This window comes from Camelus ferus, chromosome 19 (genome assembly GCF_009834535.1).
Source record: "Camelus ferus isolate YT-003-E chromosome 19, BCGSAC_Cfer_1.0, whole genome shotgun sequence".
Classification (NCBI taxonomy): domain Eukaryota; kingdom Metazoa; phylum Chordata; class Mammalia; order Artiodactyla; family Camelidae; genus Camelus; species Camelus ferus.
Genome location: NC_045714.1, coordinates 6,476,642 through 6,491,767, shown reverse-complemented (window position 1 = coordinate 6,491,767; position 15,126 = coordinate 6,476,642). Strand labels below are relative to the sequence as shown.

Below are 15,126 nucleotides of genomic sequence, written 5' to 3'. Positions count from 1 at the left end.
CGGCCGCCTCTCGGCCTCTGCATCTCGCTGCCCGCGTGAGCGAAACCCACCTTCCCAGTCCCCCACCCGCTGCCCCACAGCGTGCCTGGTGTTTTTGTCTGAAACCCACCACCTCGCAGGCGCCTGAGATACAGGGAACAGAGTACTGAGAGACAATCCCAGCTCATACCTCAGGGTTCAGGAGGCCAAAGACCCAAAGTAGTCTCACTGGGCTAACTCAGGGTGTCCGCAGGGCCGTGTCCATTCTGGAGGCCCAGGGGGAGAGTCCGCTTCCAGGCCCTGTGGGCCTCTCTCCAGCTTCAAAGCCAGAGATCGCATCGCCCCGACCGCCGACCCTGGTGCCGCAGCTCCTCGATCTGATGCTTTGGCCTCCCTCTTGTATGTTTGTGATTCTATTGGGCCCACCTGGAGGACCCAGGCCACGCCCCCCTCTCAAGACGAGTGATCACACCTGCCAAGTTCCTGCTCCTTTTCAGGTAACATACGCGCAAGTGCCAGGGCCTGGTGGACTTTGAGGAGCTGCTGTCCCCTCAGAGGGGCTGCCTGTCTCCCGCAGCCCTCAGATCACTGGGCTCCAGAGTAGGTGCCTTCCTTACTCTTTTTTGCCTCTTCTAGGCTGTTCTCCACCCCGGCCACTGTCCTCATTGCTTGGTGATTTTAGCTCCTGGGTCAGGCAATTCCTTCAGCTCTACCCATCTTTATTTTCAGCACTTTCATCTTCCTCCAAGGGTACTTTTCCCTTCCCAACTTCTCAGTTTCTTAATTCTGGTCCTGTAACACTTGTCCCCCCCCTTCAATCACCATAACGCTAGAACAGTGGTTCTCAAACCCTTGCGTATATCAGAAAGCGGGAGGGCTAGGGCTGGGGCTTGGGAGAACACAGACCGCCGGCCCCACCCTCAGAGATTCTGAATCCGCCCTAGATCTGGGGCGGGGCCGGAGAATCTGCGTTTCTGACAAGGTCTCAGGTGATGCCTGTGCTCCTGGTCCTGGGACAGCACTTAGAACCATGGCCCTAGACCCTGAAATGACTAACTGTAGCCCCTGCCTCGTCTCAGTCTCAAGCACCCCACTCTTTGACACTGTCTTCTCTCTTAGCCCCTGACTCCCATAATCCCACATCCCACCTGCCACCTACAATCCTCTGCCCTTTCAACCCTTGCACTCTTCTTTTTCCTTTGATATGCTCCCCCCTCCCCTTTCCCAGCTTAAATCCCACGGCCAGGCATCATCCACCCGCCCAAGCTGGTTAAATCCAGTGCTCGGTTGCCTCTGTGCCTGCACCCAGGAACGTAGCTACAGAAAGACGTAAATGCAATGCGCGTTGTGACAGCCAACGATGCACGGGCCTCTGTCACTGCCTGGCCCCAGAGTGCACTTCTCCCTGACCTCCTCTCTCGACTCTTCTGGATGACTCATATCTTCTTTTCTCGCCTTAAACTCCCAGCACCTCCTCCCGCCACCCTCCAGCTCTCCTCCTGGCCTTGCCTCCTACTAGGAAAGTGGAAGCAGCTGGAAGGAACTGCCGGGAGCTGGGACCACCGCATCTGCCCCACCATCACCAGAGCCCCTGTGCGCAACAGACTTTGCCTCGCGATACTTCAATAACTGTCCTGTTCCTACCTTAAACCATCCCACTCCATTCCCTCTCACTTTCTCAAGACTTCACCCAGCCTCCTTCTATACTAGATAATTCCTATTAGAATACAAACATGCAATTATTATTTCTCCTGCTTAAAAATAATTGTTGATCCTACAACTCCCGCTTCAGCTACTTATTTCTCTGTTCTTGTTCACAGCAAAACTCTGTGAAATATTGTGTGTATCCACTTTCTCCTGCACCTCTCCCTTCCTATTCTCTCTTGAACTCACTTCCATCAGCTTCCACACCTGCTGACATCACCTTGCCAATGTCACCAGCGACCCCAGGACATTGTTACATCAGTGGTCAGTTGTCCGTCATCACCTCCCAGGACTGGTCAGCAGCACTGGCGGCTTAAGCACTCCTGCTTTCCTGATCTGCTTCCTTCACGTGGCTTCCAGTGGCCCCACGCCCCTGGGTCTTCCCTCCCACCTGCCTCTCCTCACCATCTATTCCTCATTCTCAACACTGGGACACCCCTAGGCTCAGCCCTTGGAACTTTCTTCTAGCTGCATCTGTTTCCTTGCTGATCTCATCCAGTCGCATGTTTTTAAAGACCATCTACGTGCCTAGGACTCCCAAATTTATATCACTTGTCTGGATCCCTCCCCTGAATTCCAGACTCAATTTATCCACCTGCCTATTTGACAAACTCCATTTGGAACTCAGGGCAGCTTCTAGCCTTGGGCAGTGAGGAAGTGAGGCCCTCAGTCAACAGCCCAGGACGAACTGAATCCTGCCGATAGCCGCTGATTTTGTCTGGAAGTGGATACTACCCAGTCGAGCCTTGAGAGGACTCTGGCCCCTGCAGATTCCTTGATCACAACCCCTCCATGAGCAGAGAAGCCAGTTAAGCTGCTACTGGATTCACAGTTTCTACTGTGAGACGATAAACATGTGTTGTTTTCAGCTGCTAAGTGTTGAGGTAATCTGTTACACAACAATCAATAACTAACACAGGGAGGTCAAGTAACCAGCCCAAGGTCACAAAGCTTGCTGGAAGGAGTCAGGATCCAAGCCCAGTCTGTCCCCTAAATCTTCTGCTTTTAAATTTCAAAATGTACCACTTCCTAAAACACTCTGCATCTTGAGTTATGATGGACATTTCCACCAGCATCTCCGCAAAGCCGATGGACGCTTGTGAGCCCTGCTCCTAGCAGATTGATGGGCTTGCACATCGGCCTCCTAGCTAGTCTCTGGGCCTCCTCCAGCCCATTCACTCAGTGGCCAGACATTGGTTCTAAGTCAAATCAGAACACATCACTCTCAGATTTAAAGCCCTGCGATGACCCATTCATGGGCTCCCAGGGCCGCTGTCCATCCTGCCCATCCCTGCACTGCCCAGAGCTGGTTCCCATGTGTCTGCTGCATGCCCCTCCTGCCCCTAATCTGCTGGCTTCCCTGCATGGGGTCCTTCCTCTTGGGTGGCTGTCCCACCCCTGATTTAAGATCCTGGAGGAGCCCTTCCTGCCCACTCAGCATCTTGGTCAACTCCTCCTTTATCTTCACTCTCCAGGCTCCCAACCATCAGCATTTAAACACACTGGGTGTCACCGTCGAAATAAACCAGCAGTAAGAATAGAAAAAGCCATCAACCCCACAGCCACTGGCCTGGCTCTCTCCACACTTACCAGCCAAGGAAAGAGATGTTCACGTGTCTTGTCTTGTCCCCGCTTCCTCTCCTCCTGCTCACCCCTCCACCCGCTGCTGCCCTGAGGCTTCTGCCCCCAGCAGCTGCTGAAACCAAGGTCACCAGGGCCCTCCTCCAGCTGAACCAAGTGGATTCTTCTCGATTCTTCCCTTCCTGGGCTTTTCTGCAGCGTTTGGCACTGTTGCATTCTCACCACCCCAGGAACCCGTTTCTTTGCTCTGTTTTCTGGACACCCGTGCACCCGTTTCCCCACTTCTGCACATCAGCCCCTCTTCCTCTACAGCCAAACGGAGGCTCCCCAGGCTTCAGCCCCGGGACCTCTTGTCTTCTCACCCATGGGGACCCCATTCCTTTGATTCCCATCCTGAGATGAAAAATGCCCATGTTCGTCTGCTCCAGCTCAGATCCTCCCTTACCCACTGACACCCCGTGTGGATATACGTTACGCCCGTCACACTGTCATACCCAGGGCAGAACTCATCATCTCCTAGGCTTGCAAAATGTTCTCCTGTGAACATTTTCTCCCCTCTCAGAAAATGACACCACCATCCACCCTGGTACCAAACCTAGGACCCCAGTGCAGCCTCCATTCCACCCCCCACAGGCCACTACAACTAACCGGGCACCCCTCTGCCACCCTCCACCTCCATACCTCGCTGTCTTGTTTTTGGTCTAGTGCCTATTACATGATCTCTCCCCTGACTGTCCTTTTCCCCACACGAGGGGGTCAGTTCCTTGAGGGCAGGGCCCAGTCTGTCCAGTCCACAGCTACGCCCGCAGTACCGAGAAGGCACGTGGTAGGCACTCCAATATTTGATGAACAAATAGACATGTTTGCAACTGGTCCTCTCTGGAATTCTCTCCTGCAGCCTGCCTTCTAAGATGCTCTCCCACTGCAACCTGGGTGGCCTGGGGGTGACAGTCCGAGAGTGACGGGGGATGTTTGGAGATAAAAACTTCCTGCACTTGGCCCAACCAGAACCCCAGATTAGAACTAAATCAGTCCTTTGGTGTCCATCCTGGAGCAAAAGACAGAGAGAACCCCCTGCAGGAGGAGAAGTGCAGGGCCAGGAAAGGAGGCATTCTAAGCGTGGTCAGCTGAATAGTGGTCCCCAAAGATGTCCACATCCCAACCCCTGGAAACTGGGAACATGTCATCTTATAAGGCAAAAGGGACTTTGCAGCTTTGATGAAGTTAAGACCCTTGGGTTGGGGAGATTATCCTGGATTACCAGGGGAACCCACTGGAGTCACCAAAGGCCCTTATAGGAGGGAGGTAGGAGGGTCAGACTCAGAGAAGACGTGATGACAGAAGCAGAGGTCAGAGTGATGTGAGCCCAGGGACGCAGGAAGCTTCCAGGAGCTGGAAGAGGCACAAACAGGTTCTGCTCCGGAGCCTCCAAAGGAACCAGCCCCGCTGACATCTTGATTTTAGGACTGCTGACCTCCAGAAATGTAGACAATAAATTTGTGCTGTTTCAAGCCACGGAGCTCGTGGTGGAACATCGTGGCGACAACAGGAAATGAACATGCACAGTAGTGTTTTCTCATCCCCGTCTCCCTCCCAGGGGGTGCCAGCCACTTCAGTGGGCCATGATTTTAGGCTGAAATGTCACATTAAAATCCTAACTCCTGATGTGATGGTATTAGGAGGTGGGGCCTTTGAGAGTAATTAGGTCTTGAGAGTGGAGCCCTCATGAAATGGGACCAGGGCCTTTTTCAAAGAGGCCCAGAGAGCTATCTCTCCGCCCCGTGAGGATACGAGAAGTGGGCAGTCTGCCATCCGGAAGAGGGCGCTCACTAGGACCTGCCCACGCTGGCATCCTGGTCTCAGACTTCCAGCCTCTGGAACTGTGAGAAGTGTCCATTGCTGACAAGCCCCTAGTCGCCGGTACTTCGTCATAGCAGCCCCGATGGACGGAGCCAACCGTTCGTGACATTCTGCAAAGCAGGCTCTCTTACCATCTCCACCTGACCCACCAGGGATCAGGCGCTCTGAGAGAGGATGTGAGTCCCCCAGGGCCCTGTGCGGGTTGCAGCACAGCCAGGCTGCAAACCCAGGTCTCCGTGACTCCAAGGCCTGCATTCCGCCCTCTCAGTATCTGTGCTTCTCCAGGGCACTTACACAGCTTCGGGCTTCAGTTTCTCTATTTGTCTCACGAATCGGTTTGATGAGATCGGCCCATCCACCCAACACCTGCCCTGTGGGTTGTCAGGAGATATGACAGGGCGGGGGTGGGGGGCTGGGTGAAGCAGGTTTATGGCGCAGTATCTCTGGAAGCGCTGAAGTTAGCAAGGCTTTTCTGCTTTCTGCTGCAGAACTTCCCAGAGCCTCTAAGAGGTAAAAGAGGGCTGTGACTGTTTAAAAGGCAGACAGTGTATGTAGCATCTCCTAACTGACTGACCCATGGGACCATTTTGGGCGGGACATGGGTCAGAACTAATCTGGAGGACACCCCACTCTCACATGCTGAACTCCATGATCTCAACAGTCTCTTCTCATTTATAAAGGGCCGGGGTTCTACGAGCCTTAATTCACTGTCAGCAGGTCTGAGATTGACCCTCGTTGTGCCAAGTTCTGCTCCTGAGAGGGAGGCCCAGGCAGGGTGCTGCCGTAATGCAGCCTCCCTTGCGAGGCTCCTATCGCCGCACTAACAAGATGCCACCAACCTGTGCCTTAAAACAACAGAGAGTGATCATCTTACAGTCTGGGAGGTCAGAAGTCTCTGGGCTACAACCAAGGTGTTGGCAGGGCTGTGTTCCTTCTGGAGGTTCTAGGATTTGTCTGCCTTTTCCAGTTTCTGGAGGCCGCCCACATCCTTTGGCTCACATCCCCTTCCTCCATCTTCAAAGCCAGCAGTGGCGGGTCCGGCCTTTTCCACTGCCTCCCTCTGACACTTTTAGGGCTTCTTCTCACAAGGTCAGCTGATCAGTGAGCTTAATTCCCTCTGTCGCCATCGACCCCCTCGCCATGTAACGTGCATTCACAGGTTCTGGGGATTAGGGCGTGGACGTCTTTGGAGGGGCGCTACTCTGCTTGCCTCAATTCCTTCGTTCAACTCTGAGCGCAGCCCACTAACGACTCATTTCTTGTCCTGGTTCTGTTCTCATCACAGCTCTCGGAGGGATGGGCTCTCACCACCCCACCTAACAGGAAATCGAGGCTTAGAGGTGTGAAGCCACCTGCCAGGAGCCACTTAGCCGGTAGTTGCCAAGCTGGGTCTCATGCCCACACCCACCCATGGGCCTCAGGGGCCCTTGCTCTTGGCCGCCATGGTGGGTGTCTGTCACCCGTCATGGACCACCTCCTCCCCTGGTGACAGCCCCGAGCTGCTTCCCGCAGAACGGCAGAGGCCCCAGGCACCACCTACGTCACTCGCATCGCGTGCATCACTTACGCAGGCGAGTGGCCCCACTTCTCTGAGCCTCGGGGGCCTCCTCCTGACCCAGGTCTCCCCTCCCGGCGTGGGGAAGGATCCAACCTGAGAGTGCCCGGTACAGAGACCCCACTTGGATCTCACTGGGTGAGTCTGTATAAATGCGGCAGGTGGCCCGTAGCCCTGAGCTGCCCTGGGGGCTGGGGAGCGGGTGGCGACTCTCCTGACTGTGTTATAGAGCCACGGACAACGTCTGAAATCCAACGATGGCGAAGTGAACTCGCATCTGTAAGGGCCTGGGCCAGGGGCGCGCGCACAGGTTTGCTCACATGATCCACCCAAAGCCACCTGGATACTTTTAGTACCATCATCCTCGTTGTGCAGCCAAGGAAACTGAGGCCCAGATAACTGCTAAGAGCTCCCGTTCACTCGTGCGTGCACCCAACAACACGCGCTGTCGGCGATTCTGTGCCCGGAACAGATACAGCAGGAGAGAGCCCGCATGCCACCCGGAGGCTCGGTAAACAGTGCGCAGAGAACACATGGAGGGAAGGAACAAGTGAGGTGGAAGAGGAAGCGGTAGGTCAGGCGGGGAGGAGTCGAGGAGGCAGAGGGTGGGCACAGGGAGGTGGCTGGCAGTGTTAGGGCGAGTGTCCAGGATGTGCCTGGCACCTCACTAAGCCCATTCCAGGAATCCTGTCACTGGAATCGTGTCCAGGAATCACAACCACCCTGCAAGGCAGGTCTCTCCTTGTTTTACAGGCCAAGTGGGAGGCTCAGGAAGGACCCCCACTGACGACCACACAGCATGAAGCGGCAGAGTGAGGATCTGAAGCCAGGTCTGTGTGCGCCCCAGGCAGCTGTGCCCTGAACCCCTACTCTTGCCCCCAGAGGGGGCCACGAGGACACAGGGAGTGCTGCCCCTGAGTCTCAGATCTCTGCGTTCACAGAGCTACATGCAAACACATCCGGGGCTATCCTGGTTCCCTGAGCAGGAGAGGAGAAGGAGCTGGTGGACCCTAGTATGCGTGAATTGGTCAAAGAGGTTTGTTCTGAGGGTCTAAAAACCTGACTCTGGCCACGAACACGAGTGTGGAAACGTACAACTTCTCCACATGAATATTACGAGCCTTAGAAATCCGGCTGGAGGGGAATGAACGCGTGGTGGCTGGAACCCCAAAGTGCCCCTAAGTGGGTACAGCTGTTGGGCTTCTGTTTTTAGAAACACTCACGTGTTACCGTGACACTAAATACTTCCCTTCCTAATGAGCATTTCCCTCTCAAACATCCGAATGTGAAAAGATATCTCCTCTGGGCCCAGCCAAGGCAAAGTCTGTGCAGAAATTCCCCTTAATGCTGAATGCTGAGGCATGTTCCAAGGTGAGGAGCATTTCCCCGCCTCCAAGAGACAGCGACAGGGACTCTCGGTGGAGCCCTACTGCCCCCTAGAGGGACAGATCCCGGAGGCCCAGGTGTGGACGTGCGGACCTGGGACCCTGGGCTCTCTCCTTGGGCCTCACGACTCCTCAGGTTTCTCTGCTGTTCCTCTGGTTCTCACCCCAGGACAACCTTTAGCCTGACCTCCATCCCTCTGCTGAGTCAACACAACGTAGGAGACCCTTGGCGTCCCAAGGTCCCAAGGACTCAGCTGGCTCTGCCTGCAGTCGCGGCCAACGTCCACGGGTACTTCTGCCAGGTCCCCAAAGATTTTAAAGCCCCAAACCCCAAAGAGAATAAGATGTCCCAGGCCCCCAACCTGATTCAAATAAGCCCCACGTTAAGCTGTAAAATAGGAGTAAGGAACTCTGAGACATTTCCGAGTTTTGAATGAAGACTACTTCTAGGTCTTTTTGTTTTTAAAAATAAATCTCCCTCAAATTAACAAAATTGTTTTTGGTGCATGGTTTTGCACACGTGCTAATAATGTTAACATTTAAGTATTCTCTTAGGAGGATTAGCTACTGCTTGATAAGCAAGAACTAGCAGTTGCGAAGTTCCCCCATGAGTTCACTCACCGAGTCCCTGGGATGCTTTCTAGGAGGTTGTAATGTTGCCGTCACCATTTTACATATGAGGAAACCAAGGCACAGAGGGGTGGAGTGACTGGCCAAGATTACACAGCCCTGAAGTGGCAGAGGAGGCTCCAATCTGATCCCTCTCAGCATCCAGGGTCCAGCTTATGTGTCACATCTTCCAGGAAGCCTTCCCTGATCTCCCTGGTTGGAGCTGGTCCACGTCACCCCGTCCCCAACCCTACTGGTCTCGACCCTCCCTGGTTTCCTTAATACCTCTACCTGCAATGCACAATGATGTTTCTGTTTTTATTGGCGCTGCAATGTCAGCTCTGTGAGGGCAGGAATTAGATCTGTCTGCCTTGCTTCAGTATCCCCAGGGGGCGCAGCAGGCGGTCCCTCAATGTCTGTGGAATGAATGAATGAATTGGTAACATTTCTATTCTCAGGAAGCTCCCACTTCGTAGGGGGAAATGGGCCTTATTGACTGGTACCTGCCTCCCACCCCTCAAATGTTCATCAGGAGTCTGTGAATGTTACCTTACTTGGAAAAAGGGTCTTTGGGGATGTAATTAAGTCAATGACCTCAAGATGAGATCATCCTGGATTATCAGGGGTGGGGTGCCCTAAATCCAATGACAAGTGTCCTTGTAAAGAAGAGGAAAATACACAGAAACAGAGGAGAAGGCCATGTGAAGATGGGAGCAGAGACTGGAGTTCTGCTGCTGCAAGTCAAAGGACATCTGGAGCCATCAGAAGCCGGAAAAAGCAATGAAGGATTCCTCCATAGGTAGAGCCTTGGGAGGGAGTGTGGCCCCGTTCATACCTTGATTTTGGACTTCCAGCCTCTAGGTCCTTAAGATAATAAATTTGGGTTGTTTTAGGTCACTCAGCTTGTGATTTGTTACAGCAGCCTCGGGAAACCAATGCATTGACTACCCACCGACGCTTTATCAATAATTAAACACCCTACAGAAGTGCTCACAAGACTCAGGGGTGCCATCCGAGTTGCTGCTCCCCCAGGAGGGACGGCCAGCTCAGCCCTCCATGCTTTTCCAGGCACTGGCCTCTCCCCTGGGCAGAGATGCAAGAGGCCATGGCTCTCCTGCTGTATCCGTCATCACTGCTACCAGACCTTCACACTCTAGTCTAAACCTACCTTTTGGACTCCTGGGGAAATGAACACTTCATGGCCCACCTGTCTGCACATCATCTGGCATCGATAAGGAGAGCAATGTCCTTGGTCAACCACAGCTTTGGGCCGTCCTCCGCCCCTGAGCAGCCAACTGCACACCAGCCACTCCCCTTTCCTGCCAACGCTGACCTCGGACCCCGCTCATACCCTGCTCACTGCCTCTGGCCACCCTCTCCCACCTCGCTGGGTTCACAGCTTCTGCCTCAGGGCTGAGCAGGCTTAGCTGGTAGTTTGTGTTCCTAATGAGACCACTGACTTTACCCACTAGGTAGTCCCTCCCAAGGGCATTGATCTTACACACTGACCTGCCCTCTCCAGACCGGTACCTGACAACGCCACTCGGACCTCAAACTCCAATGGTCCCTGCCTGAGAGGACGCCGCAAGAACGGATGACTCTTTAGAACCGCAGGGTCTGTAGTAAGGACTCAGTAACATTAGCTGACAACCACGATGGTGACAGTCATCCCTGTCACTCCCAGCTGGCCCCAGGTCCATGAATGTATCCGGCGTCATGACGGTGATCGCATCCCAACTTTGATCCAGGCCAGCGATACCCTGAGAGCCTTGTGGGAAGGCCCGGGTCCTGGCCTTGGTCCCCTCAGTGTCCTTTCCCATTCTGCGTCGGTTTCTGTGGTGCTGGGAGATGTTTTCAAAATGATGCGAGCATATTTCTGAGGTCAACTTCTAATCAGAAACGACTTCGAGACGGTGCCCTGGTTTAAAAAGAAAGAAGAAATGGAGTGAGTCATCATCCAAACCATTTGAATGAAACAAAGACACAACAAACTCTCTGCTTTCCTCTTGCGCCAGAACAGATTACCTCAGTCCTGCAGAGACGCAGCTGGAGGGAATTAAAGGCGATCTCCGGTTCCCCGAGATAGGGAAGCCGGCACAGCCGGCCCGCCATGACTCACGGCGAGAACCACAGGGCTGCAGCCGCTTCGAGCTGAGCCTGGAACCCTTGAGGGGCCGGCTGCTGGGACAGCAGCTCCAAAGGGGGCTCTGGGAGCCGGCACTGGTGGGTGGGGGAGCTGGGAGGCCGAGGGATCGCTGACCCGGGGAGCAGTCCAGGGGTGAGGATGGAGAGGCCCCAACACTGCAGCGACTCCAACCCCAAGGCACCTTCAAGGGGCTGGAGGAGACCGCCAGACCTGGGGAGGGTTTTAAAATGTCCCAAATGCCCCCAGTGATGATTCCAGTTGCAACGTCAGCGTTCCCCTTCTAGACTCTCCCAGGGCCCCATCATCCAACACCCTCACCCCCGCCGGGGGAAGGGCTGACAGTCATTTCGCAGGAATCTTGGGGCTCCCTTTGGGAATGTTATGTCTGCCAAGGTTCTGAACTTGGAAGACTTTGCCAGATAGCCTTTCCCGGGGAGTGGGAGGAAGGCAGGACTGGGCAGACCTGAGGGGTCAGGCTCAGCAGGCTGTGAGAGGTGGGCTCCAGACCCCACCACGACTGTCATTCCAAAATGCGTAACTTCCACTCAGAATTGTCAAGATGACGTGACGCGTTTAAAGAATTAATTTTGTTGGAAAACTGAACTAGTTTCTAAAATGACAGCAATGATATTTGCACATGATAAAACATTTTTTAATAATAAAGAAAAGCATTAGCTGCGAACATGAAGATACATGTAACATCTCAGGATATTAACATCTGAGGAGTAAAAAAGTAAAGTCTAACCCAAAAAGTCTTCCACTGGAGTCCTCGCAGGCCCCTCTCCCCAGGGGTGTCAGTTCTTGGCTTGGGTTTTCTAGTCTTTCTGGTGGTAAAGTTCACATTTAACAGTATGTCTCCTGCTACTTCCTGATTTATCAACTTTAGATGATATTGAACAATTCTCTCCAATGAAAGATAAGGAAATTCATGTAGTTACTCTGTCTATTGTTCCCTCCTTCCTAAGCATGTTAGTTATATTATTTTAACTAACACTGAGGTCAATATATCTGAATTCAAATCTCACCTCTGCCACTTTTTGCTGTGTAACTTTGGGCAAGTTACTTAACCTCTCTGTGTTCCCATTTCCATATTGGTATAAATGGGGATAATGATAGTTTCTGCTTCAGAAAGCTGTCATGAAGATTAAGTGTTAATCCATGCTAAGTTCTTAGAACACTGCCTGGTATGTAATAGGTCTCAATAAATATTTCTATTATTTTTCATTATTCTGTTCTAAAATTTAGAACTAAATCTTCTTTGAACTATCAATAGGCTGGCTCTAAAAACTGAAAACCAATAAATAGCACTTACCACAGACCAAGTACATAGTCTTCATTAAGTGTGAATGGACCCATGAAGAAGGAATTATGATTCCGAGTCCTTGAAACTCCACCGCTCAAAGGAGAATCTTCCAAGTGTCAGGGTTAACACGTGCTCTGTTAGTTTCTTTCTAGTAGCCTTTGCCTCTTCTGTACGATCGTCAACTGCTACTTTTAAATAATGTATATGCCATCCTCTTTCTTAGAATCTTTTTCAGGAGACTGACATAGATCCTTGGGTAATTTTTTCTAATGGAGTACACGGATTGTGAATTTCTGAATTCTTGAATGTCTAAGAATACTTTTATTTTGTTTAGCTATAGCAAGAGTCCTAGATTAAGAATCCTTCACCGCAGAACATGGAAGACATACCCTCATTGTCTTCTGGCATCCAAGCAGAGGACAAGTCTGGTGTTAATCTGATTCTCTGTCTCTGGTAGTTTACCACTTTGAAAATTATTATTTCTAAAAGCCCATAAGGTTGACTTCTTATTCTTAATGTTTTAAAATGTCCCCCGATGGCTGTAGGTTTGTGTGGTAATGGAACCAGGTGGGGTATGTAATCTGAAGACTCAGGTTTTTCCTGGAGTGCAGGGAAATGTCCCTCCCATTTCTTTTATTATTTCCTCCCCTCCAGCCTCTCTCTCTTCTTTTGCAATTCCCATTTTACAGCATTTGGAAGTCCTGGATTTATCCTCTTTGTCTCAATTTTTCTCTTACATGTTCCGGCTTCGTCTTCTGACATGCTGTAAGATTTCTTCAATTCTGTACTCCAGCTGACTAATTTTGTCATTGGCCACATCTTATTTCTCAGCCCATTCATTGGCATTTTCAAATGTGACCATATTTTCCATTTTCTAGAATGATTCCTTCTTTCTCTGACTCCTCCATTTTCACAACCTAGTCTTGTCAACTCAAGTCTCTCAAATCCTCCTGAAGACACAAAGCAGAATACAAATGATTTTTCTTCTCCTCAAATTCTCTCTGCTTACTCCAAAGTGAAGTCTTCAGTTTATCCACTTTGATCCTTCCCCTCTGTGATGTTTGTTTTCCCCAAATATCCCAAGAGCCCTTGAATATTGTTTTGCATTTATAAATAAAGGATCAAGTTGGTTAATGACTGTAAGAAGCATGGGTTTCCTCTGCAACTGTATACACTTTCCTTCTCCACAGGGCCTCCCCTGGGAATGGCGGAGTAAGCTATGGGCTGTGTATATGTGGGCAGAGCACACTTGCCAGCACACCTCCCTATATGCACAAGGGCAGAGAGCAAACAGGCAGGCCAGAGAGACCCCAAATTGCCAAAGCAAAGAGGATTCAGCAAAGGGGTTTGTTTTTCTCTGGTAGAAGGGAGTCTTCAGTGGGCAGTGCACCGATGGTAGGCGCTCAGGGTCATCATCAAGGCTCCAGGCTCCCCTTGGACACCAACTTCTTGTATGTGACAGGTGGCTGCTGCACCTGCAGAAACTCCTGAGCTTCCGGGAGGAAGAGGAAGACGGGAGAAGCAAGAAGGAAGGGCATGTCTATCAGGAGAGTGCAAGCTCTCCCAGAAATCCCCAGCAGATTCCTGCTCACACTCACGGTCTCGAAGGAGACTGAGAGATGGAACTTTTTAGTCAAATACTTCGTGATCTTGAATAAAGCAAAGTTCCTCATCGGAAGGAAGAAAGAGACCAGACATTGACTAAGCTGTTAACTGTGTGTGTGATGGGTGCTTCCCTAGCCCCACCCCCCACCCCCCGGAGGGGCTGCTTATTCTCCCCCAAAGCCCCGTGTCTGCGACAGAGATCTCCATTTCCTTTCCTCTCTCAGCTCTCTGGCGGCATTGCCATTTGTCCCCTAATATTAATTTTCTCCTTCCTTTTTGGTACCAGGACTCCCATTTTTACTGGGCACATGACCACCTACAGTGACCGCATTTCCCAACCCTTCTTTCAGCTAGAAGTGCCTGTGTGGCCAAGTCCCAGCCAGTGGGATGGAGGCAGAAGCAAAGGATCCAACTTGTGAGCGTGTCCATAAGAGAAAGAGGGTGGGTGCTCTCCCCTTCCCCGTTTCCCGCTGGCTAGGCTGCAGGCGTGGAGGACAGTTGTCTGCAAGACCTCTGCGGATGCAAAGCATCAGGGCAGAGAGAGAGAGAGGACCCTGATTCTAAGAGGAAAAGAAAGAGTGATAGAGAAATTAATCTTGTTTTAGCCACTGTTACTGTTATCTGGGCCTTTGCTGCATATATCTTAAAAAATGACAGTCCAAATAGCCCACCTTACAGACATTTTCTCAGGCCCATTAAAAAAAAAAATCACCATCGCTGGTTGTGGGAGGCAGAATAACGGCTCCCCAAATGTGTCCGCGGTCCAATCCCCAGAACCTGTGAATGTCTCCTTCCATGGCAAAAGGGGCTTTGCAGATGTGATTAAGTTAAGGATTCTGAGATGGAAAGATTATTCTGGATTATCAGAGTCAGCCCAGTGTCATCACAAGGGTCCTTACAGGAGGGAGACAGGAGGGTCAGCGTCAGAGAGGGAGGTGTGGAAACAGAGATTTGAAGAGGCTCCTGGCTTTGAATATGGAGGAGGAGCCACGAGCCAAGAAGGCAGGCAGCCCCCAGAGGCTGGACAGGCAAGGAAATGGGTCCTCCCCCTCTCGAAGGAACGTGGTCTGACAACTTGGCTTGAGAATTTCTGAACTCCAGAACTGGAAGATCCTAAATTTGTGTGGCTTTAAGCCATTAGGTTTGTGGTGATTTGTTACAGCGGTCATAGGAAACCCATCCACTAGTTAAGGACATCGTCCATAAGAAAATAAAAGTAGCCACTTGTAGAGTGTTTCATTCCACATTCGTAATGCACATTCATAATGCAAATGAGATATTGCATCACTCATTTAATCCTCACAACCCTGCCAGGGAACTACCTCATTTTACAGATGAGAAAGTTGAGGCTCAGAGAGGTTATGTAAATCATCCAAGGTCACACACAGCTAGTAAGCAC

At 51.6% G+C, this 15,126-nt stretch overlaps 1 long non-coding RNA gene across 1 annotated transcript in view; it reads right to left on the bottom strand.

The window, feature by feature from the left end:
- Positions 1-10,223: 10,223 nt before the first annotated feature.
- LOC116657841 overlaps positions 10,224-15,126 on the bottom strand; it is a 136,065-nt gene continuing 131,162 nt past the window's right edge. Inside the window, exon 4 of the long non-coding RNA XR_004312982.1 lies at positions 10,224-10,591. This is a non-coding gene — a long non-coding RNA (uncharacterized LOC116657841). The remainder of the gene's footprint in view (positions 10,592-15,126) is intronic.